General features: G+C 50.7%; 1 protein-coding gene and 1 long non-coding RNA gene across 2 annotated transcripts in view; one reads left to right on the top strand and one right to left on the bottom strand.

The window, feature by feature from the left end:
• The window catches only part of UBE2QL1 (ubiquitin conjugating enzyme E2 Q family like 1), a 47,339-nt gene that overhangs the window by 7,234 nt on the left and 14,476 nt on the right, over window positions 1–25,629 (bottom strand). The gene's annotated exons all lie outside the window — the stretch shown is intronic.
• LOC125119902 (uncharacterized) lies at window positions 11,745–15,206 on the top strand. The gene is made up of 2 exons (XR_007133213.1): window positions 11,745–12,151; window positions 13,455–15,206. It is a non-coding gene; the product is annotated as an uncharacterized LOC125119902 (long non-coding RNA).

Below are 25,629 nucleotides of genomic sequence, written 5' to 3'. Positions count from 1 at the left end.
CGTAAGTTGCAACTGCAGCTCGGCTATGATCCCTGGCCTGGGAATTTCCATATGCTTCGGGGTGGCCAAAAAAGGAAAAAAAAAAAAAATAAAAGAAGAATTATAGGTGGTATTTGTCAGGCAATGGTGGGTGAGGATAAAGATTCTAACGTGGAGGCTAAAATATGCAGCTATGTTCAGAGAAGGACAGACAGACACTGGATGAAGCTGGGGTGCAGTGTGTGTGGAGGGGGTGGTGCAGGTGCAGATTTCAATAGATCTGGGTTCAAATCCCTGCTCCAATACTTTCTGGCTGTGTGACCCTGGGGGAGTTACTTAACCTCTCTGAATCTCAACTTCCTCATCTGTAAAATAAGCATAATAACAGTACCATATGACACTGGATTTTTATAGGGGATTTAATATGTTAAAGCGTATAAGATGCCTGGACTGTGCTGGGTGCAGGATGAAGACAATAATTGTGGATTTTTATGTTTGGAACTCTCAGAGAGGGTCTTATTCTTTGGCAAAGTTTCTTTCTGTCCTCTTGAAAAAATAATGCACATAATTCTCTGTGTTTCCATGGATATTATGACTTGGCTTCTTCGGTCACAAAAACATTTTCAGGCAAATCCAACATTTTGCATTTATAGGGCTAATTTCTCAGCCTTTTCAATAACATCGTTTTAATAGGTTGACATAAATTATTCATTTAATATCTCTCACCTGATTAGATTTTCCTTCTTACTATTTTTTTTTCTTTGCAAACATACTTTCATGGTGTTGCTGGGTTTCACTTGTCCATGAATTACGGGTTTCTGCTCCTTAAAAAATAGTTAGATTTCCAGACACACACAAAAAGCTCAAGAAAAGCTTTGAGGCTCCTTCTCTCATTTCCTGGGCTGAATTGCAGAGCTGCTGCTACTTGTTTTTAAAGTCTTTGAACGTATAATTATTAGTCTAAAAGCACTCATACGCACCCTCACCCCTACCAGAGAGGGTTTCGAGCCTGTGCTGTGCTCAGTTTAGATTCTTTCTGGGACACTGGGTCTGGAGGAAGGGCTCAGACGGACGCATGCTTGGCTCGAGGAAGACACAGGTGCAGGCATTTTTGAAAGGTCTGCTCGGAGAGACAGCAGCAGTGATTTCTTTCTTTCTTTTTTTTTTAAGGTCTGCTGTTCAAAGCAGATCAACTTACAAATTCTAAAGGACTGATAAGACTCTACAACTGGCGAGGTGGCTTCAAAGAAACTCGTTCCCCAATCAAAGCAAGGACTCTGAGGCCACTGACCAGCGAGGGAGGGATGTGAGCTGGACCTGGTCCAGTGAAGCATCAAAGAGAAGAAGAGGGGCGCAGAAATGCACTAATTCCACAGCCCTTACCAGGAGTCTCAGAACGTGTGTGTGTGTGTGTGTGTGTGTGTGTTTTCCCGTGTGCACAGACTTGTGTGTTTTATGGACATGAGCATTCACACATGTGCATGTGTGTTTGTATGTGCATGTGTGTTTGTATGTGCATGTGTGTGTGTGTGTGTGTGTGTGTGTGCGTGCACGCGTGCCTGGCTGTAGTGGTGATGTTTAAACTGTAGGGAGAGATATGAGGGTCCTGTGGTGACTGCAACCCAAGAGTACCCTTGAGAGAAGCCCCAGGCCTCACACATGGACCTGAAGGATGGTCAGTTTATGGGGGGAGACCCGCTGCCCGTCAGGGACCCCACCTGGCACCAGCCAAGTCAGGGAGGGGAGCCTAAGGGGGTGAAAGAGCCAGGGGGGAGGGGCAGAGTGACGGGGTGAGGCCATGCAGTCTGGCCAACTGAGCAGCTAAGGAGCTCTGGCTGGTGTTTGTTCTGTTTTATTTTGTTTGCTTTTTGGTTTGTTTGCCTTATGGTTGCATCCATGGCAAATGCAAATTCCAGGGCCAGGGATGGAATCTGAGCTGCAGCAACGCTGGATCCTTAACCCTTTGCACGGGCTGGGGAATGAACCCCCACCTATGCAGCGACCTGAGCTGCTGCAGCTAGACCCTTAACCCACTGTGCCACAGTGGGAACTCCCTTGGTTTAGGTTTTGACAGACATGAGTGAAGTGCTTCTGTCCACAAGTGGGATGGCATCTGATCCACTTCCAGGAGATGTCTGGGGATGTGGCCACAGTGTGGCCACCTTCACACACGGTATCTCATTACATTCCCCAGACATTAAATTCTACTTCAATCTGACTGTCGGGGCTGCTCAGGAAAGTGGACCTCTTCCCTACCAGGCACAGCTGCCCCGCCCAAACTACGGGCGAGTGATGACCAGAGGCCCCCAGAGGGTGCAGGACCGAGAAGAGACACAGCATCCTAGCTGGGCATGCGGGAAGCAGAGACCCCGCCTGGGAAAGGCTCTCCTGGTGGGGGTGGAGGAAAACACGCCAGGCGACCCTGGCTGTGGATGGGAGTCCACGCAGACTGTTGGGGAGCATCCGTGGTCCAGCTGCCAGGAAGGAGCCATCATCTCAGAAGTGTGATGCTCGCTTGATTTATAATAAAGCCAGAACTTTAAAAACGCTTCCTGACCTTGTTTTTTAGCAATCACTGCACGTTAAAAAAATCTGGCAAGCGCAGCTTAGCTACGAGAAACTTCCAAAAGAGCAGCCTGTGTTTCCCACAGATACACTAAGTGCCTCAGGGAACCAACCTCACGCAGGTGGCTGAAGACACCAGGTGAGGCCAGGCGAGCGAGATGTCCCCGGCTAGGGGGTGGCAGCAGTGGGGATGCCTGAATGCGACCGGCTGGACTCATGCTCCCTCTCCAGCAGGACCACAGGCCAGCTTTCCACGGCCTGGACTGTCATCAGGGCCAAGTATGAGAATGATGCCCAGGATGCAAAGCCACTTTACTCAGAAAGGAATGTTTCCTTGGTGGAACATTCTAGCGTTTTCCATGGAGAAACCTTATATAACCACAGACTCTCCATTACAGTCTGTAAAATAGTTTCCCAACTATTGGGCGATAAATCTCCTCAGCTGGTCATTCTCTCTTGAGTTCAGTGAACCTCTCAGGATGACAAAGCCAGAATCAGTTCTGCATAAACCTCGATAACATTTAATAGAAATGAAAGTGAAGCCACATCATCTAACGCAGCAGTCCCCTGCAGCCGCAGTTTCACCTTCTGTGATTTCAATGAACCATGGTCTGAAACTATTAAATGGAAAATTCCAGAAATAAACAATGCCCAAGTTTTCAATTGCACACCGTTCTGAAGAGCAAGATGAAGTCTCATGCCCAGGCAGACCTTGGCGATAGTGTGGCTTTATTTCCAGACTGTCGCAATAAAGGGAATACCCCAAAAGAGGGAGTCACACGAACTTTTTGGTTTCCTGGGGCCTTTAAAATTATGTTCACGCTGCACTAGAGTATATTAAAGGAGGCACAGCATTAAAAACGTCTAAAAAATCTAGACACTAAAAAACAGTATTAAAGTTAAAAAGTTGCTATTGGGAAAAAAATGGCACTTACAGCTTTGCTTAAGCAGAGTTGTCACAAACTTTCAATTTGTGAAAAAAACACAGTATCCGCAAGTGCAGTGAACTGATCCCACTCCAGCCCACCAGGGAGGCAAACTGTCCCTTTGTCCAGTGTTTCCAGGTACAGGAAAAACACAGCACATGGGTTCCGTACTGCGATTTCAGGATCTGCTGAGCGACTTGGGAAGGATCCCCTGACGATAAGAAGGGATAACTTTGTTACCATAAAGATCCTCAAGCCATGGGCAGACCCAGAGGCACCATTTATATGTACAAACAGAATGATGCCCAGGATGCAAAACATATATATATTTGTCTTTTTAGGGCAAACATCCATGGCATATGGAAATTTCTAAGCTAGCGGTCTAATCAGAGCTGTAGCCACTGGCCGACGCCACGACCACAGCAACTCCAGATCCGAGCCGTGTGACCTACACCACAGCTCACGGCAACATGGGATCCTTAACCCACGGAGCAGGTCCAAGGATCGAACCTGCGTCCTCACGGATGCTAGCCAGATTAGTTCCTGCTGAGCCATGACAGGATATTTTGGACTCTTGCAAAATATAAGCATCTCTTTCCTCTCCATCTTAAAGAACGTCCTAGCAGTTATGAAATCCATTTTAAGACATTATGTTTTCTTGGAAGACGTAAGCAGAGAAAAAGGCACTTCAGCTAAAACTTCAAATTAGATCAGATAAACATTTCAAAATTATTTTTTTTCTGGAGATTCCACTAATTCTCGGACCTCTGCTTAAGTGGCTGGGCCCCAGTGGGTTTCACTGGCTGTGCGGGGACCCCGTCAGTGGCAGCCGGGTGTCCTCAGGCCCCCAGGATGGGCCTCGAACAGATTCCCTAAGCCTTCCCTGAAACCCCAACCCGGTGGGCTCTGCTCTTGTCAACCCTGATTTACGGATGAGGAGACAGACAGAGAAGTCGATTGTGTGCTGGAAATCACGCAGGATTCTAAACAGGACTGGAGGCCACGGGCTGGACCCCCAAGGCTGGGTGGCTCTCCATGTGGAGAAGGCTCGCGGGTGTCAGCGAGGGAACAAGATGCTGACCCTTCGATGCACAGAGTGCCACTCACTCTGGCCTTCCCTCACTGGGACCCCTCCCAGGAGCCCCCCATCCCTCTGCACCGCACCCTCCTTTCAACATGGAGCTGGGGGGTCTCCATGCCATGAGCAAACACCTAGGTGATCAATGCACCGAATCTGCCTTTACCACCAGGAGCCTGGTCCTCTGGCCCCAGCCGTGTGGACCTTGGAGCCTTGCCCTGCTCTGGGGGCAGCCGTGCCTTCCCCAGCCCCACCACCCTGGACACCAGCCACCTGCAGTTTCCATTTCGCTACATGCAGGCTGCAGGAGGAGCTGCTGGCACCAGCGGAGCCAAGGGCCACGTGTTCCGTCTTCAAGGCCTGTTTAACACAACACAGCCACCGCTTCTGGCTTTTCCACTTGTGAGCTGACTCCAGCCGCCTGGATGTGGGGTTCTGGAAAAGTCTGAGAGCCCTGCCGGACCATCCCAGAGGGGGCACCTCATCACCACGGACACGCCCCCACCTGCTCCATCAACAGCACGTGGTCATCCATCCACCTGCCTGGGGACAGCCCCGCGCCTGCCCTGCACCCCCTGAACAGAGCGGCATTGGGGGTGTTTTCCCACCAACCTGCCCTCCCAGGTCAGACCCCAGGCCAGCCCTCTGCCCTTCACACGTGACTTTCGAGGGCGCCATCTCTTCCTTTCCGGGGACGCATTTTGAGAAGGACGAGAATCTGGTTCTTCCCCACCGCAAGCCCCTGGTTTTGGAGTCCAGGCGTTCATGCCCGGCGACTGAATCCTTCTGGCAGACCCCCCCATTCTAGGGGTGGACCCTGCTGACTCTGCTGCGGCCACCCAATCACGGGGCCCCGCGAGGTGCCAGGCTGCCCCGTCTGGCCATGTGGCCTCAGTTTAAGAAGGAGGCACTGGGGAGGCAGAGGCTTCCTGCTGCTGCGCGAGGATGGGGGCAGGTCAGGTGGAATAAGGGGTGCACAGGGATGGGGGCTTTGCAGGAAAGGCTAGGGCTTCCTTTATCGCAGGGTGACCAGAGCCCACTGCTGCCGGGGAGAGGAGACGCCCGCTTTCCCCCCCTCGTGCCCTTTGTCCCTCCCGACAGACACAAGGGCCTCAGCCCTCCCTGCAGCTTCACCCGGCGTGATCGGGTGCGAGAGACTCTGCCTCCAGCCAGATGCCCTTCTGGGTGGTGTGCTGTTGATTTTATGACCCTTGGCAGCCCCGGAACCCAGACGCTCATCCACTCCCATCAACAGAAGCAATTCCGTGTGCGCACAGACGGTAGGTAGGGCCACTGCCTTGATGGGAACCCCAAAGTGCCAGCGGAGACTGAGAGTGTCCCCAAGAACGGGACAGGAATCCGCGCCGGGATCCACCTGTCACAACAGAGGACAGCCGCCTCCCGCCCTCGCCCCCGCCAGCAGAAGCTTCCTGCTGGGGATGAAATAATCCTACACTGGATTGTTCTGGAAAAACTACATCACGAAGTAACCTGAGATTTACACAGGCAACCAAGGTCACGTAAGCTTCATTCTCAAGACGGTGTCTAGGGTCAAGAGGCCTGCCTGTCTTTGCCTTTTCTGGGGACATCTCCAGTGCCCTGCCTTCCATAGGACAGGGACAGCAGAAGGGCCCACCGTGTGCCACAGCCAGAGCAGGGACGTCAGACGCTAAAGGAGATTCTGTGGTGTTAAATAAAAAAATGAGATTCCGAAGACTCTGGAAGGCCTGAGAGATATTTTGCCCCAAAATTCAAAAGTGAAAGTGTTACAATGTGGGCACAAATTCTCTAAAATACGTATTACTTTTGAGACGAGTCTGTTTTTGCTCTAAAAACACAGCAAGGCAAGGACTATGTGAATGAGTTTATTCTTTACGACTTTACTGATTTTTAGTAAAGGAGCAGCGTTGATAAAGACGTGAACTTTCAGTTCTGACCCCTGGGAAGGACCCCATTCCTGCCGTTCACTTTGTTCCAGCAGGACAGGCCTGAGCGGGCATGGTCTGTCGTCAGCATGGTTTTCTTCTCTTTCCTTTTTTTTCCAAGTGTGGCATTTGCAAATTCCCAGGCTAGGGGCTGAATCGGAGCTGCAGCTGCGGGTCTACACCCCAGCCACAGCAACACCAGATCTGAGCCTTATCTGTGACCTACACCACAGCTCATGGCAACGCCGGATCCTTAACCCACTGCACAAGGCCAGGAATCGAACCCACATCCGCATGGATACTAGTGGGGTTCATTAATGCTGAGCCACGATGGGAACTCCAGCTTGGTTTTCTTTCTTGATGTGCTGGATAAAGATGGACGCCCTCATGAGAAGGACATGGACAAAGCCTCAGACGACAGCCCTGGACACTCAGCTGGTCTCTGAGGAGCCACACGGACCTGGCCTCCAGCCCATACATCTTGGTCACACGGGCCCTGTGCGGGGGACTCTGGAATCCACACCTCAGCCCCCACCCCCACCCCCAGCCACCAGCCACCTCCTGCTGGACCCGTGCGCCAGGCGGTTTCCCTTTAATGTCAGTGTTCTGAACAAAGATGGACCACTTTCTACTCAACCATTTCTCAGAGGGCCCCTCCCTTGGCCAAGGAGGCCTGCTGGGCCAGCCCTTCCGGTTTTGAAGGTAGGAGTGGAGGTCACTTGGGATCCCAGTCACACCTGTCCTGGGAAGGAGAAGGGGGGGGGCACCTTCCTGCAAGCCTCCTCTTAGCCAGTGCACCTGCAGCACATCGCAGCAGGGCGCCCCCAGGTGAGACTCTGGGGCCAGGGTACCAAGAAGCTCTACTGGGGCTGAAACCGGGGGAGCCGTGAACTTGGCCTGAGATGGTGGACCCTGCTACATCAGTTAGGCGGGAGGGGCGCATGACCTGGGCCAAGCTCTGTCTGTGAGGCGGGGCTGGGGGGCGGTTAGGGGGTTTGGGAGGGGAGGGGTGAGGGGAGGGGTGTGGGGAGGCCTGGCGGGGATGAAGAAGCACAGGAGATGGCAGAGGGGCAGATGGTGACTCAGTCTGACGCAGGACGCTGTGGGGGGGTTTAAGCCGGGGTGGGGGTGGGGCACGTGGGAGGGTCTGGCGCTGTCCCCGCCACGTGACGGTTGCCCTCCAGCACTGCTGTGAGCTGAGGTCCCAGAGCTCAGGCGAGGCCGCCAGTGCAAGGATGCAGGGCAGGGGTCTCTGAGTCCTTGGGGTGAGTGGGGAAAGATGTTTCCAGCTCTCTTGAAAGGAAGAGGGGCCACTCCCGCCTTGCAAAGGACACATCATTATCCGTGGCAACTAGTGCCCAGTGAGGAAAATTGTGGTTTGTTTGTACAAACGCAAAATCTGTTTTGCTGCTGGGGAGACTGCTGGCAGGTGGGCATGGCCAACAGGACGTGTTGCTCCAAGTAGTGAAAGGGGCCAGAGGAGCGTGACCAGGAACGGGACACGCATGGGGACGCTGCATCCTCAGCACATCCGCTTACACTGGCCCGGGTGGGGCAGGTGTGGGACGATTGGGATGTGCAACGGGCTCTCTGCACGGGGCGGGGGGGGGGGGGGTGCGAGTCCATCCCATAATGAGTCACGCGTGGGCGGGGAATGTGCCTTGGCTGCCTCCTCAGGCCCCGCCCACTCGGCTGCTCCCTGAGCCCGGACCCCGCCCCCTGCCCCGCCCCCGCCCCGCCCCGCAGGTTTCAAAGGGGGTGTTTTCCCGCCTGGGCAACGTGGCCCGCTCTGTGCTGAAACACTGTTAATAGGCAAGCACGTCGTACTTGAACCTCGCCCTGTGTTCAAGAGAACAGGATTCTGACTGTTTGGTGTGCAGGCTGCTGATGCGGTGCAGGTGGGGGGCAGAGGCGGCAGAGGGAAGGAAGGGAAAAGCCGCAAAGAGAGTGAGGCCAGCCCCCCTCCTCCCCCAGATTGCAGAGACCCCCGCCCCAAGACCAGAGCAGGAGTCTCCCCACCGTGACGTCCGAGCACCCCAAAGTGTTCCGAGCCGCGTCAATGGGTGTAAAGACCTTATCCTAACACGGGAATCCTAGGTCACCTGACCTTAAAAACGAAGTGTATTTTGGAGTTCCCATTGTGGCTCAGGGGTAACCAACTAGCACGTTGGACCCCTGGCCTCGCTCAGTGGGTTAAGGACCCAGCGATGCAGTGAGCTGTGGTGTAGGTCGCAGGTGCAGCTCTGATCCTGAGTTGCTGTGGCTGTGGTGTAGGCCGGCCGCTGCAGCTCTGATTTGACCCCTAGCCCGGGAACTTCCATATGCTGCAGGTGCAGCCCTAAAAAACAAACAAAACAAAAAAACCAAAAAAATAAGTGTGTTTCATCAAGTACACTTTCTGGAGGGTCCTGGGGTGAACGCCAGCACTGGTAACCAGGCGCAGTACCCATAACGTTGGGGCAGGTGCTGGAAGCCTGTGCATTTCTTCCCCGTGAGCATCCTTCACACGTCAGCGTTTTGCTTCTAGGGCTGGAGTCTGCTGTGCCTGCATCACAGCCCTGCCTCCCTTGGCCTCCCCGGTGTCCCCACACCTGCCTCTTACACTGCCTTGTTTACACTATTTTCTTGTTAAATTAAGAAAGCAGTAGGAGTGGGAAGGGTCCATCTGGCCCAGTGCTATGAAAACCTGGACAAGAGTAAGGAATGCAAACCATTTCAGGGTTGCACACTGTCACCTGTATTTGCAGGTGTCATCATACAGGTGACGGTCCCAGTGCAGATAAAACCCAACACACACTCGTTCTGTTTGTAGGAAAATGCAGGCAAAGACATGGCATGAAATGTCTTGCTTGGTGTTGAGAAACAAAGGGGTGGAAGATCTTTCTGGAAAACGTGATGTTTTGTTACCATAAAATAGTCTCAGATTGTAATCAAGAAAGGACGTTGGTTCTAAATTCAGCTTTCTAGTCCTTGTCTGAAAAGCTTACAAAACTGAGGGGCTGATTGTGGCTGACCTAATAAAAATGAAAAAGAGATTTTCTATAAGCACCTGGGACGGCTATTATTACTTTCAGGTCATTACTTTGGGGATGTTCTGATTTCAGTTCTTCTATTTGTATAAGGATGTTGCTACAGTATCTTTTAAGTCAGAATTAGAGTAAGTCAAGAATTTAATCAGTAAGCTGTAGAAACATCACGGGAATCTGTAAACAACACAAACTTTGTAACACGGTATAGGTAATGCTTGTGCCTGTCACAGTTCTGAGGGTTTTCCTTGTGTAAACTCACTTGGTCCACACCACAGAGAGCCCGCTAGAGCTCTAGCCTCCATCATGATCAGGAAACTGCCCATGAAGTGAAATTCAGTTGTCTGAGGTCACGCGGCAGGTAGGTGCTGGAGCTGGAATTTGAACTCACGCAGTTGGTGAGTATAAATACTGGAGTTCCCGTCATGGCTCAGCGGAAATGAACCTGACTCGTATCTATGAGGTGGTGGGTTTGATTTCTGGCCTCACTCAGTGGGTTAAGGATCCGGCATTGCCATGAGCTGTGGTGTAGGTGGCAGATGTGGCATTGGTATGGCTATGGCATAGGCTGGTGGCTACAGCTCCCGATTCGATTTGACCCCTAGCTTGGGAACTTCCGTAGGCCGCGGGGGTGGCCCGAGAAGGAAAGAAAAGAAAGAAAGAAAGAACATATAAATACTGAGTGGCTTACTTTAGTGGTTTACACCCAAAATATACCTAGATCGTCCGCAGGTTTGCACAACTGGTCCAGTTTTTAATTAAGCATTTCACAAGCGTATTTAAATGCTAAATAGATTTTGAGGCAATAAACCCAATTGTACCCATCCCTTAAGAAAGAAAGTCATTTTCTGTACTTATATCAGACAATGAGGTCCCTTCCTAGCCCCACCCGCTCCTCCCACCACATACTCAATCAGGATTATATTCTAATCATTTCATTAGTTCCCCAAATTAATTTTCCTCTTTCATATAAGGGCCCTGAGCTTTGGGGTCAGAGGAAGTCTTTCCCTCCCTCCCGTCCCTTCCGTGGGGATAGGAACCTGGAACCGAGCACAGCAGGCGTGGGGGGGTGTCTTTACCCGAAGCCCACGTGAGTGCTGAGAGCAGCAGCCACCGACCAGAAGGCACTCGTGGGTGACACACCCCTGCTGCGGAGCCTCCAAAGCACAAAGGGCAGGCATTGTAATGGAAATGGGGTGGCCAGGCTTGCTTCTGCTCCCCGGGGGTTACTTCTGCTCTGCTTCTGCCCCACCGCCTGGAAGGGACCCCAGGGTGTTTGTACACGTTGACAATGACCCCAGCAAACTTGCTGGGTCTCCATTACTTTCAGCTGATCTTTCTCAGGGGCATCTCGCTCCTTGGCGTGGCAGAGAGAGCAACTGCTACCGCCCCTGATCAAGGGGTGGAAACAGATGCTGGCACGTGAGGAACCTGGTCATCCCACTAAGAAATGCTGGAGTCGGGATTCGAACTGGATCCCCCTCAGACTCCTCAGCGTTCCTTCCACATTATCTAAGACAGTAAACAGCAGTCTCTGACATTCCACCAAACCCCGCAGATTTGGGGAATTTGAGGAGTGGGATGAAAAGGAACGTTTAATTTCTCCATCATTAGCTGTATAATCTCAATGTCGAGACGATGGCATGACAAGTCCAATTACTTTGTTTTCCTTATTAAGATCGAGTTGGGTAACTATTTTGTCAATATCACTGTACACAGTACCAAGTAATGTAGCCAAGAAAACTGATGAAGCCACAGATGGCCGAATGGTGTCTCTATAAAGACACAGCCTTTAAGGAAAAACAAATTCTCTAGCTACCGTTGCAGACATGATGCAAATAAATGGTGTGTTTCACAGAGACAGGAACTTTATTTAAATGCTAGACTTGATGTGAAGCCTAATCAAAACGACATAAATTGCACTCAAATATATTCTCAAGAAATCGAAAATGGAGTTTGCTTAAATAAAGCAATTTTTATAAATAAGATTTCCGATTAGACAACGGCATACATCAAATATTTTAAAGGATCTTAGATTTAAGTTTTTGAGACCGAGCAGGACACCCTGGGGCCTTTCTGAGGACAGACTCCCCCGGCAGCCCCCCCCATGTCCCCTCCCTCCCATGTCCTCTCCCTCTTGTTTGTAGAAAAGCTTAGCCTCCTAAGCTTTCCCAGAGTTCCAAAGAATGAATTTTATCAGAGAAGTGAAAAAAATGCAGAAACTAAGGAAAAGAGTCAAGCAAGACAAAATAATAACAGTTTAGCCCTCAAACAAAGTCAAGGACCTTCAGTTCCTCCTTGAAGCTTCTAGATAACATCCTGAGCCATGTCCTTGAGTTGCTTTGCAGACATGGAAACCCCCCACCAGGTGGAAGAAGGTGACTGCGTAGAGCCCGGGCTGCCTGGACCCAGAAGGCTGGTGGTGTTGACTCCGCAGATCCTACCTGGTTGTCTCACCACCAGCCCATCAGAACAAAGTCCAGAAGCTGATCACACGCCCTGCCACGCTCACCCTTAACGCCGCCCTTGAAACCCTCCCCTGACAGCCTTGGAGACTTCGGGTCTTTTGAGCACGAGCTGCCCATCCTCCAGCTCGGCCCCTTGTTGGATGCTTTCCTTCCTGTGTCGGGACACTGGCGTCACCGCGTGAAGGTGAGCAGACCCAAGTTTGGCTGGCTGACCTTTGGGCGGGAAGCGAGGGAAAGCCGTATTGGTTGTCAATTACTAGCCTGCTGTATGTTAAGGGAATTAGATTTCGATCTGATCCATGGATATAAGCTATGGATTTAGTTTCTTCGGGGGATATAATTAATTTTAACCGTGGATGTACACTATGGATTTAGTTTCTACGGTGGGTTCAGGTCAGCTATGGGCATTTAGTTTATCCTGACCCTTGCGGATTTTCATATGCCTGTGAACTTAGGGCACAGACCTGGGGGGAACAGAACCACGTCTCAGAGTGTGTCGGGATGAAAACGTGAGGCTGTGGCATCTCCGCTCACTGTCTCGGGTACTCAGGGCCCTGTCACCAGTGAGGCACACCTGCATGCCCAGCACCCGTGGGTATCCCAGCAGGCGGCCAGAGCTGAGAGGGAGGAATCCGGTAGAAGGGTCAGCACGAGCCGAAGACTCTTTAATGTCCCGGCCAGAACTCCCGACAAAAGCCAGTAGGGGGGCTGCCACTTCCCAACCATGTCCCACACGGTCCTTCAAACATTAGCTGATCCTCACCCAGGAGGTGGACACACCAGTAATTTTGTGAATGAGCCAGTGGAGAATGAAGGGGCAGATCACTTACGCCGGGCAGTAAATGGCAGTGTCGCCCAGCACCCCGAGCCTAGGGCTGGAATGAGAGCTGGAACCCACGGTGCCAAAGTCTGCATTGCTGAACCGTGTCTGAGCTTCACCGAGACCTCTCCCCATACTCTTGGCTCTAAGAATTGTTAAGTTTTATTGAAGTGTAATTAATTTACAAGGCTCTGATAATTTCTGCTGGGCAAAAACATACAAGAGTAAAACAATGAAAAATAGAAACAATTCTCAGGAGTTCCCATTGTAGCTCAGGGGAAGCGAACCTGACCGGTATCCACGAGGATGCGGGTTTGACCCTTGGCCTCACTCAGTGGGTTAAAGAGCCAGTGTTACCGTGAGCTGTAGTGTAGGTCGCAGACTTGGCTCAGATCTGGTGTTGCTGTGGCTGTGGTGTAGGCCAGCAGCTGCAGCTCCAATTCGACCCCTAGCCTGGGAACCTCCATATGCTGCAGGTGCAGTCTTAGAAAGACCAAAAAAAAAAAAAACAACTCTGCTGGACAACAAAGCCACGCAATCATGCATATACACATATCTATTCTCTTAAGAGTTGTTAATGGTTCTGAGTAAGCTGGGATGTGCCAACCTTATCTGACCACAGCATACCCCATTCCCACCATCCCACCCCTGCCTGACCCGTCCTTAGGAAGAGCCGAAGAGCCAGCACTCCGAGCTGGACAGGCGATCTCCACCAAGTCACGGCCTGCGGGGGTTCCAGCCAGACACGTGAGCACAGACCAACCTCATGCTGACTCCACAGACGGAAACCAACCAGCACGCCACTTCTGACCACGGCTTCCCACTAAGCATCTTCAACAAGGTCAACGCTTTCAGAAGACCGATTTCCAAGTAAAATCTTCCACTTTTACTGAACACATCTCATGCAATGGGTGGTGTTTATAGTCATTAATTTCCGGGGAGGGGTGTACTTTGCTGGCGTTGATAAGACATCAATGAGAATGAAGGAGTCAAGCATCAAAACTGCCAGGAATGGGAACATTAATCCCAGGCACGGTTTGCAGGGATATTTTAAATGGTACAAAGACATTTTTCAACATTTCCTGGCTTTGTCATGTGGTATTTATGCTGGCTTGGGTTAAGATTCAAATACACAGGGAGTTCCCCTTGTGGTGCAGCGGAAACGAATCCGACTAGTATCCATGAGGATGTGGGTTCCGTGCGTTCCACGCGGCATTGCCGTGAGCTGTGGCATAGGCCACAAATGCGGCTCGGATTCCGCATTGCTGTGGCTGTGGTGTAGGCCAGAGCTGTAGCTCTGATTCATCCTCTAGCCTGGGAACTTCCATATGCCCCGGGTGCAGCCATAAAAAAGACCAAAAAAAAAAAAAAAAAGATTCAAATGCACAAAAATCAAGTTTATTCAATCTTCATATTTGAAGTGGCAAAATTAGTAGTTTGGGAGCTCCCGTGTGGCTCAGTGGCTTAAGGACCTGATAGTGTCTCTGTGAGGATGTGGGTTCAATCCCTGGCCTCCTTCAGTGGATTAAGGATCTGGTATTGCTGTGGCTGTGGCCTAGGTCGCGGTTGCAGCTCCGATATGACCCCTGCCCCAGGAACTTCCATATGTCACAGGCACCGCCTGTAAACAGAAAAACAACAGTTTGGCCCCTGCTTTGTTCGCCTGCCTCTCCCGGTATTGAGGGTTTTTCTGTGCCACTAGGATGCAATATTCTGCTGACCTCATTACATGCAGAGGATAGAAACACCTACACAGAAATTCCTGGAGTCTTAGCAATTTTTTGAGGTATGATTGACATGCAAAAGGCTGCCCAGATGTAGCATAGACAACTTGATGAGTCTATGGGGTGGCTGTTTGTGAGGAGCCTGAGGTGGCAGAGGGCATGAGCGTGCCAGAAACACCCACGCGATGCCTCTACGCACCCACGTCCCTGGCATGGGATTGCGGCCACGTGGCTGGTTCCGGCCAGGGGGCGGTGAGAAGTGCGCATGTCCGTCCGGCGTGGGGACGGGGCAGCGCTGAGCGCGCCCGCATCCTCAGCCTCCCACGCCGTGACTCCGGATCCGCGGCACGGGCTCCAGAAGAAGCCGATGCAAGATGGGGTGGGACCCCCCAACCCCATAGGCAGGAAATGCACGCTCCCCGTGTGACCCTGAGACCTCAGGGTGTGGGCTCTGTTGCGGAGACCAAGCTCCCTGCCCTGAACACGATTCCTGACAAATCACTGCAAACGATTTACCCGGAACGGGAATGATCCACGACCAGCTGAGATGAGCAGATGTCCCACCCAGTGTTAGACAGACCGAGGGGTCCTATTCCCAAGACAGAGTAACATTCACGCAGGAGCAGGGACATATATGAGTGGAGCTGAAGAGACTCGTATTTACGTTGGGACCTGTCCATGCAAAAATGCAAAAATGCAAAAAAAAAAAAAGAAAAAAGAAAAAAAACAAACGGCGGTCAAAGAGGGCCAGGTGGTTGGGTGGCCAGGCTGAGGGGCCCCCTTCGCTACACAGAGAAGCTGGCTCCTACCTGATGGCACTCATGGCAAATGGATTAACCTTTTTATTTTCTTTTTTGGCCGCCCTGTGGCATATGGAGTTCTTGGGCCAGGGTTCAGATCCAAGTTGCAGTTGCAACCTATGCTGCACCTGCATCTGATCCTTAACCCACTGTGCTGAGAGGGGATGGGACCTGCTTCCCGGTGCTCCAGAGATGCCTCCGATCCTGTTGTGCCGCAGCGGGAGCTCCAAAATCAACTTAAAATACAAAAGTTAAGGTTAAAAAGCCAATGGAAGAACAGGTAGGGGTGGATCTTGTGATATGATGGTGAGGAAATGGGTCTTCTTACAGTTCTTGCTGGGAAAAGACTGATAAATGGAACTACTCCAAAATTCGTTGTTGTGTTTTTCTGATAAAAGATGAAAGACCGACTGGTGGGCCATGATTGACCTCATTCTCTTTGCGGAGGAAGCACAAGGAAAAAAATCACAATAAGGATGAGGTGTCGGGGTTCCCACCGTGGCGCAGTGGTTAACGTATCTGACTAGGAACCATGAGGTTTCAGGTTCGATCCCTGGCCTCGCTCAGTGGGTTAAGGATCCGGTGTTGCCGTGAGCTGTGATGTAGGTCACAGACATGGCCCGGATCCCGTGTTGCTGTGGCTCTGGCATAGGCTGGCGGCTAAAGCTCTGATTAGACCCCCAGCCTGGGAACCTCCATATGCTGCAAGAGCGGCCCAAGAAATGGCAAAAAGACAAAATAAATAAATAAATAAATAAAATAAAATAAAATAAAAATGAGGTGTCAATTGATACGCACTTATATAAAATACATATGAATAAGAAAATTTGCTAGTTTTCCTACATATCAATATTAGCTGTTTAGAAAATGTAATGAAAAAAGGCCTGTTAACAAAACTAGCAAATTCTGCCCATCCTGGGATGGGCAGCCTCTAAGTTGGCCCCGAAGACCCCCCGCTTCCTGGTGTTCATGCCCCTGTGATTTGACGATGGGTGAGACCTGTCACTTGCTTCTAAGGAGGAGCCTGTGGCAGAATTGATGGGATGTCCCTGCTGAGATGAGGCTTCTGTGCAAGGCCTTGTTCTGCCAGCAGCTCCTTCAGAGGAGCTCCAGGTGCCCATGCAGAGGCCCGGGTGCAGGGAGGCTCCAGCCAGCAGCCACCAAGGACCACGATGCTGCCAATGCCGTGAGTGACCTTGGAAGCTGACCTTTGGTTATGGACGAAGAAGGTGGGGGAGGGATAAATTAGGAGTTTGGGTTTAACATATACACACTCCTTTATATAAAATAGATAACCAGCAAGGACCTTCTGCATAGCACAGGGAACTATACTCAATTTTTTGTATAATCTAAAAGAGAAAGGGATCTGAAATATATACACACTTATATACATATATATGTATAAGTGAATCCCTGTACTGTATGTGTACCTGAAACTAACACAACACTGTAAACCAACTAGACTTCAATTTAAAAAACCCACAGATTAAGATCAATCAATCAATCAATCAGCAGTTAAGTGTAGGGTTTAAGAAAAAAAAAAATAAGCTCTGTTTTGCCACGGAGATTAGGGAGTACTGACTGGAGTGGGAGGCCCCCAGCCCAGGCTGCTGGTGGGAGTGCAACCTGGCATAACCTTGGCCTTGGGCAATTGGACAACATTATCCCATCAGCAAGTAGGGTGTCCACACCCTCTGATCCAGGGACCCATTTCTGGGAGTCTCCTTTCTGGTAACACAGGCACAGGTGAGCAAATCCGATGGACAGGAAGATAAGAGAGACAGCTGCCAAGAGGACAGCTCAGCAACCCACGACTCCACACCTGGGGCGCTGGGCAGCCTTTGAGAGTGACCTTGATCTAGACCAGCCGACCTAATGCCAAGACATCCAGGGTCGCCGGTGAAAACAGATGCGCAAACTTCAGACCATCAGGAAGGGCATGATCCCATTACTGTGAAAGTTTACACTGGTGTAACCATGAGCATGAGTGTGTGTGTGGGTGTCAGAAGTTATTTCTGGCAGGTGGAATCCCAGATCTGTTCTTCTCTATTTTGTATCTTCAGGTACTGCATGAATTGTGTACAATAAGCATGAACTACTTTCCATAATCAGAAAAAAAAACTGTTAAGCCTTTTATGTGTTAGAATAACACACAACATTAAAATTTTGTGCCTTATCACCAACTCTATGCTTTTCCTGGCCCCTTCTGCAAATCATGAGCCTTTGGTATGCATGGCAGGAATCAATTTAATGATGATGATGACAAAAGCTGTAATAGCATCATGTAACTGTCTCATAGCAAGCTCTTTGTTGAGTGGACAAAAGCTGTTCCCAGAACTGCCCTCTGGGAAGGACAGTCTTCTGGGGGCTATCTTTCACTTTGGGGTCAAAATCCTCACACCATGTGCTGTCTCCTATGGACCTTGAGTCTCTGACGCCAGGGCTGGTGCAGAGAAACACACCTGCACCTTGGCCATCCCAACAGCCCACTCCTGGTAGACCTGTGATCACCACGGACCAACCCAAGCTCTTGCCTAAGTCTCTTCACTGTCAGTGGGAGTGTAATCTGGTGCAGCTACTATGGAAAAGAGTGTGACAGTTTCTCAAAAATCTAAAAATAGAGTTGCCTAGTGATCCAGCAATCCCACTCCTGGGCATCCATCCAGAGAAACTCCAATTCAAAAAGACACATGCACATCGATGTTCATAGCAGCGCTATTCATAACAGCCAAGACATGGAAGAAACCTAAACATCCATTGAGAGAGGACTGGATAAAAAGATATGCACATGTATATAAAATGGAATATTACTCAGCCAGAAAAAAGAATGAAAAAATACCATTTGCAGCAACCAATGGATGGACCTAGCAATTCTCGTACTAAGTGAAGTAAGTCAGATAGAGAAAGACAAATACCATATGATATCACGCATATGTGGAATCTAAATATGACACAAAAGAAATTACCTACAAAACAGAAACAGACTCATAGACATAGAAAACAAACTTGTGATTGAAAAGGGGGAGGGGTATGAGTTGAGAGTTTGGGTTAGCAGATACAAACTATTTTATATAGAATGAATAAGCAATAAGGACTTGCTGTATAGCACAGGAAACTATATTTCAATATCCTGTAATAAACCATAATGGAAAAGAATATGAAAAAGTATGTATCACTTAACCAATATATGTATAACTGAACCATTTTTCTGTACACTAGAAAACAGGTACATCATTGTAAATCAACTATATTTCAATAGAATAAATTAAAAATAAAACAAAATTTAAAAGTCTCCTGTTCTCACTTTCACTGCAGAAGGGCATTTGATTCCACCTCAATAATTGTTAAATTGAACTGAATTAGAGCCATCTACTCGTCCAATAAATCATTATCATCATGGGGGCAGATCAAAGTCGGCAGCAACAGAGAAAACCCATCTGTTATTTTCCGCTTAATGGGCGTTTTGTGGTTAAATGCATTTAGTGGCAGGAAAGAAACCCCACAGATCATTTTAATTATGATTCTGTAAAAGTCAGGAGTATCACCCTGAAATTAAAATGTAAACATTCAAGTGTATGCTGTTTGAGCTAGAAAATTACCTTACTACTTTAAACCGCATTTATATTGGATAAGAAGCCTTGGATTATAGGGATAAAGAGCTTGGTCTTGGGACATTTGGTTTAGGTTTAGACTCTAATATTTGTGATGCTTCTGGAAAAATCCCTCCCCTCATGTAACAGGTGGGGTCAGGTGGCCCTGGTGATCCATCAAGGAAAAGATGCTGAATGTCACCTGTGAAGCGTTTCGTCTGGGCAGGCAGAAGTAACACCATCGTGACTGAAGAGATGCCAGGAGGGCTGAAAAAGTGTCACTGACCTCTGTCAATGTTGGTGATGAAACCCAGCCCTCCCTGCTCTACAGAGTTCCAGGTTCCAAGGAGACCAGAAGTGGGAGGGACTGTTTGGGTGGACTGGGGCTGAACAAGAGGGGTTCAAGGATGCAACGGGGGGCGGGGGATGGCGGTGTGCGTAAGTTACATTGGCCTCTGTCCGCAATTGACACGAAGGTCTGTCCCAGCCTATTCTCAGGCCAGTAGAGATACGTGGGGAGAGTTTAATAAAGTCCTCTACTGTTGACTAAAACATGCATGCATGCAAAGTGCAAACGATGGAGTAAAATTGTTCTCTCTGATAAACCTTACGAGCTGAGGTCTTCCCCCAAACTCATAAGTATGTGTTTCAAGCCCCGTCAATCAACTTACCAAAGAAGAAGAGTGTTCTCATGTAACTATAAACGGAATGAACGAAATGACCAGAAATATGGAAATGAGAGCTTTCAGAAAGCATCCTACCTCTAAGTCTGGTAAAGACACCTAAAATGATAAAAATCACTCCTGATTAAGAAACGGCATCCGCTTGGGGGTATCAGCATAAAAACCAATTGCATTAAAGCACATTCACCCCAATTTCGATCTCAATGGCTCCTTGAGTAAGGACTTCCAGGATCTCTGACTCCCAGGCAGTGGTTTGCAATCCTCCTCAACAAGCAGCCCCTCTCCCTTCTGGTCCACCCAGCATGTCTACACCGCCTGCCTGACACCAGCGCCTCTGCACCCTGGGTTTGTCCAGAATCCTCTTTCGCTGTAGGCATCCAGGGAAAAGTACAGAGCAGAAGGTCCCTTTTCCCTGCCACCAGTGCTGAGGTGACTGGGAGAAGAAGAAGAAGGCACAGGATGCTGGTGAAGTGGAGGGGAGGAAATACTGAACCAGAGAGAGTCAAAAGGATGGGCAACTGGACCAGTGTGGAGAGGATATTGGAGGCAGGGATGGCAGGAAAGAAAGGAGAGAAAAGAGCTTTCTGGTCAACCTTGGACAGCCTGGAGGGGCAGAGCGGGAGCAGGGGAGGAGAGATTTATAGATCGTAAAAAGGAAAAGGGGCAAAAATTATAAGGGACACAGGAAGAAAGAGCAGATGAGGAGACCCGATCGCCAGTTTCAATAAAGCAGAGGGAGGAGCCCGCAGCCAACAAAGCCAGAGGGAATCCTTCAGGCGGAGAAGAAGAGGCAGGCATGAAAAAACTAAGGCAGGAGCTCCCGTTGTGGCTCAGTAGTTAACGAATCCGACCAGGAACCATGAGGTTTCAGGTTCAATCCCTGGCCTTGCTCAGTGGGTTAAGGATCCGGCATTGCCATGAGCTGTGGTGTAGGTTGCAGAGGAAGCTCGGATCTCACGTTGCTGTGGCTGTGGCATAGGGCGGTGGCTACAGCTCTGATTCGACCCCTGGCCTGGGAACCTCCATATGCCACAGGAGCAGCCCAAGAAAACGGCAAAAAAAAGACAAAAAACAAAAACAAAAACAAAACAAAAAAAAACCCAAGGCAAAGACAGCCACTGGGAAGAAGTGGAAAAGAAAGCCATTCCAGGAGTTCCCTGGTGGCCTAGCGATTAAGGATCCAGTGTTGTTGCTGCTGGGGTGTGGGTTCGATCCCCAGCCTGGGAACTTCTGCATGTTGCAGGCCAGGCCAAAAAGAAAAAAAAAGTAAAGGGACCTGAAACAGTGAAGATAAGCAAAGACACTTGGGAAACCTAACATGCCTGAGGAGGCAGGTGAACGGAGGAGGGGGAGGGGCTGGCAAGATGGAGAAATACCCCCTCGGGGCCTGGAGGCAGCAGGGCCGAGGGGCCAGGATGATGGGAAGATGGGAAATCTGAGATCCATGTCACAAGAGGAAAACAAACGGCCCAGACTCATGTGTGTTTGGAAAGAAAGACTGTTCACTGGCGATGGAGGGTGACGGAGGGTAATGTGAAAAATAAGCGGGTGTATATACATATGACGGGGTCACTTTGCTGAGCAGCAGAAATGGGCAGAACACTGTAACTCCACTATAATCTTAAAAAATTGAAAAAAGACTCTGTCACAGGCTCAGCTGTGTCCCCCAGTATTTGTGTGTTGAAGCGCTGCCCCCCCCACCCCGTCCCCCCTGTGGCTGTGGGGAGACAGGGTCTGTACAGAGGTAATTAAGGCAAAATGAGGTCATTATCTTAATCCAATCTGACCGCCTCCTTGTCGGAAGAGGCAACGAGGACACAGACACACCCAGAGGGACAACCGTGTGAGGACACAGCAGCCACTGCCCCAAGGAGAAAGGCCTCAGAGGAAACCAGCCCTGCCGACACCCTCTTCTTGGCCGTCCAGCTCCAGGACGGTGAGGCCCAAGTGTCTGCTCTTCAGCCACCCGGGCTGTGGCCCCGTGTGGCTGCAGCAGCCCTGCAAGGGTAGCAGTGATAACACCGGCCAGAGGATGTGCTGATAGAATCACAGTGAGGGGAGGAGGGGGAGGGGGGGGAGAGGGAGGGGGAGGAGGGGGAGGGGGGGAGAGGGAGGGGGAGGGGGGGGGAGGGAGGGGGAGGGGGGGGAGAGGGAGGGGGAGGGGGGGAGGGGGAGGGGGAGGGACCGGGTGCAGAGGGCCCCTCGGAAACGTCCAGCCACCCGAACACTGCAGAGAAGCCAAAGAGAAGACGCTGACCGGTTAGCGTGTCAAGGGACACCCCGCATGTTACAATTATTTGACAAAATAAACACCAACCCCCACGTGCTGACTGACGGAGGACAGCAGGCAGGATCCCTCCCCCGTTACCTCCCTCTTGACCCTAAATACCGGCCCGCGTCCAGTGCCCACCTGGTGTGCCTTCTGGCAGAGAGAATGATGACATTTCAAGGGCACGTGATGACATACAAAACCTCAAAACCCCGATTCTCATTTGCTAAGACGGCAAGAGCAGTAAGGTTGGTGTTTAGAGGCAAACCCAAAACTCACATCACATGGGACGCACGCAGTACGAGGGGGGACATTATTTGGGTCCCCGTGTCAACCAGAAGACACTTTTGACAGAGTGTCTCTTTGTTGCTTAAAAGTGTCCGCGTTCCTGACGCGGCGACTGCAGGGCGCTCAACACCCGTCGTCTTTCTTTGATGATTCACGGTCTTGCGGTACCTGAAGGTCATCAGGTCAACCTCTTTCCACAATAGCTGTGGATTGGCTACGAGGGGCAAGGGCTGGGCTCGTCCCCGTGGGCCCCACATGCCCCGTGGGAGCCCCACCAAACTGCTCCCCCTGTGGGGAGGTGCTTCCCCTGTGGGAGGTGTTCCCTCTGCGGGGAGTTGCTCCTCCTGTGAGCAGTTGCTTCCCTCTGTGAGAGCTGCTCCTCCTGTGGGGTGTACTCCCCCTGTGAGGAGCTGGGGGCAGAGTGTTCTGGGGTTTTCGCAGGGAGGGGCACTGCTCAGCCAGAGCCTGGGCAGGAGGGCCCAGCAGAGCTGTGGGGGGCGTAAATGGAGATGGGCCTGGAGGGAAGGGTGGGGTGCCAGCAGGCTGCTGGGCCTTGGGACACTGAGAGGGGACAGTACCCCTCGCTGTTCACGGCCTCCTCACAATCACCAGGGGTGTCCTGGTTGAAGAAGAGGAAATGGGGTGGAGAAGAGCGGCCAGCCCTGCTGCTGAGACCCCAGCACTGTTTCCCTGGACCAGCACTGCCGTCCAGGACCCAGGCAGGGAGGGGGCATGCAGGGGAGGCTGCCTTAGGGCCTGACCAGAGCGAGGGAGTGGCTGGTGCAGGGGGCACGGATGACACATCGATGGAAAGAAAGAAGTGTATGAGCTGAATTTTCTGCACAGGGGCCAAAAGACTTGAAAGTGGGGCGTGACAGTGTCAAGGTTGCGTGGTCCCTGAGGCTCAATATGGGCCCGGCAGGCTGGTCACTGGTGTCTGGAGGCCAGTTCCTTAGGCGCTCATGGTGACTGCCAAGCAGGGAGGGAGCTGGGGTCCTGGGCTCTGGCGGGGCCTCCTCCCCACCCCACACTGAGTCCCGGGGCCTGGGGGAGGGGCGTGGGCGCCTAGAAGCATCTCAGAGTCCTGCCCCACAGGACTCTGTCCTGACCGGGGTGCGAGGTCGCCCGCGGACACTGGGCAGTGGAGCCCAAGGTTGACAGCACAGGTTAGGAGAGCGTGACTTTGTGAAAATTGTTTTTTTGCTGGTTTAACAGGTCTTCTATGACAAAATTAAAATAGTCACTCTTATTTAGACAGAATCTAAATAGTGAAGCCTGTGGCGAAAGCAGCTGCATGGGAAAAGCGTCCAATCCTGGTGACTGTCGGGCAGGAGACCTCGCCGGCCAGAGTGGCTTCTCACCGGGCCCCAGGACAGGTGGCCGTTCAGCGCTCTGAATGCCTCTGCCGGCACCTCGTTAAAACACCCAGAGCAGAAAAAATGTGCATCCAAGCCCAAACCAGTCTCCATTTCCCAAGCATCGTCAGGGCCCAGAATCCTCCTGGGGGTGACCTGAGGCTTGGCGTGGCCCTGGGGACAGTGCTGGGTCCTGGCAAAGGCCCCTTCCCAGACCCTGGACCCTCGGGGCGGGGGGGGGCCCTGAGGGAGGGAGGGCTGGGGGGATGGGGACGCCGACTGGCTTCCTGCTTTCTCTCGGACCTCTGTGTGACCGGTTCAGTCCAGCTTTCACTCAGAAGGGCCGCCGGAAGTGGCCAAGAACCCTCACACATGCCAAAGTGTAATCGGCCCCTTCTGATAAAGGCCTTCAGAACCTTAACACAAACAAACGGAGTACTTAGAATCACTGAATCGTTCTTCTGGAACTGCCGGGGGCTGCTCCCCAGTTCTTTTCCATTGATGAGACCACTCACCACCTTGACTGTGGAATCTTATGTGATGCAGGATTTCAGTTCCGTTGTAGCCTCCGTGTTCCTAGGGCAGAACTGGAAACCATACTAGGTAGGGGAGAGAATTTGCTGTGAATGGCAAGAGATGCCAAATGTTACACAGCTCAATAAGCCTCGCTGAAATCTGGGTTTACAGGTAAACCTTTTCCCCAACCCTGCTTAATCAGGAGATTGCACACTTTTTCTTAAAATATCTTAGAATATTCTGGAACAAGATTTTATTTTATTATTTTATTTTATTATTTTTTTGTCTTTTTGCCTTTTCTATGGCTGCTCCTGCGGCATATGGAGGTTCCCAGGCTAGGGGTCGAATCGGAGCTGAAGCTGCTGACCTATGACACAGCCACAGCAACGTGAGATCCGAGCCACGTCTGCGACCTACACCACAGCTCACGGCAATGCCGGATCCTTAACCCACTGAGCAAGGCCAGGGATCGAACCCACAACTTCATGGTCCCTAGTCGGATTTGCTAACCACTGAGACATGATGCGAACTCCTAGAACAAAATTTTAGTCTAAAATCATAGGGAGTTCCCTTGGTGGCACAGTGGAAACAAATCCGACTAATATCAGTGAAGATGTGGGTTCGATCCCTGGCCTCACTCAGTGGATTAAGGATCTGGCGTGGCCGGGAGCTGTGGTGTAGGTCGCAGACGCGGCTCAGATCCTGCTTTGCTGTGGCTGTGGTGTAGGCCGGCAGTTGCAGCTCCGATTTGACTCCTAGCCTGGGAGCTTCCATATGCCGCGGGTGTGGCCCTAAAAAGCAAAAATAAATAAATAAAAAATAAATAAAATCATGGCACAGATGCGAAGCCGAACTGGCTTTTGGGAGATTTTTGGATCAAGGCCTGATCATGGCCTGAGGGCCAGGGAGGGTAGCAGGGGGTAACAGACACACTGCAGGCCTACAGTTCTGCAGTCTACACCAGCATGGAGAAACAGAGGCACGCTCCACCCAAGGCCCTGCGCAGAGGAAACACCACCCTTCTCGTCATCGATGGCTTTCTCTTCCGTCTGGTCACTACCAAACCCCGGTTCCTTCCCCAGGCTGTCTGCTGCATGGGGCTCTGAGTCCCTGTTAAGTAAAGTAAATTACTAGACTCACTGGATGATAAACTGAACACTCGGTACAGGCTCAAAGGTTGCAAGAAACATGTTTTAAAGAATTTACTCACCCAACCTCAGACTGAAACCTTCTTGAACATGCTGAAGTGTTTTCTAAAATGCTGCTGATCTGCAAATATTATGACTTCCTGACTTAGAAGAGTTGCAGAAAGTAGTCGGATAAGTGAGACTGGCAGGAAATGAAAAAAATGCAGATGGGGTGTAATGTACCAATATTCACCGTAATTCTGCAGCGCGAACAACAGGAAAAGATTAAGTAGCAAATACATGGATGATTTAGACATTCATGCTTCTGAAAAATTCTCCCTTCTTTTCATTTATTTTATTTTATTTTACTTTTATAGTTCCACCTGTGGCATACGGAAATTCCTAGGCTGGGGTCAAATCTGAGCTATAGAGCTCAGGCCTACACAACCCTGGATCCAAGCCACAGCTTGCGGCAACACCAGATCCTTAA

Source organism: Phacochoerus africanus, chromosome 1 (assembly GCF_016906955.1).
Source record: "Phacochoerus africanus isolate WHEZ1 chromosome 1, ROS_Pafr_v1, whole genome shotgun sequence".
NCBI lineage: Eukaryota > Metazoa > Chordata > Mammalia > Artiodactyla > Suidae > Phacochoerus > Phacochoerus africanus.
This window is presented reverse-complemented; position numbering and strand designations above follow the sequence as displayed.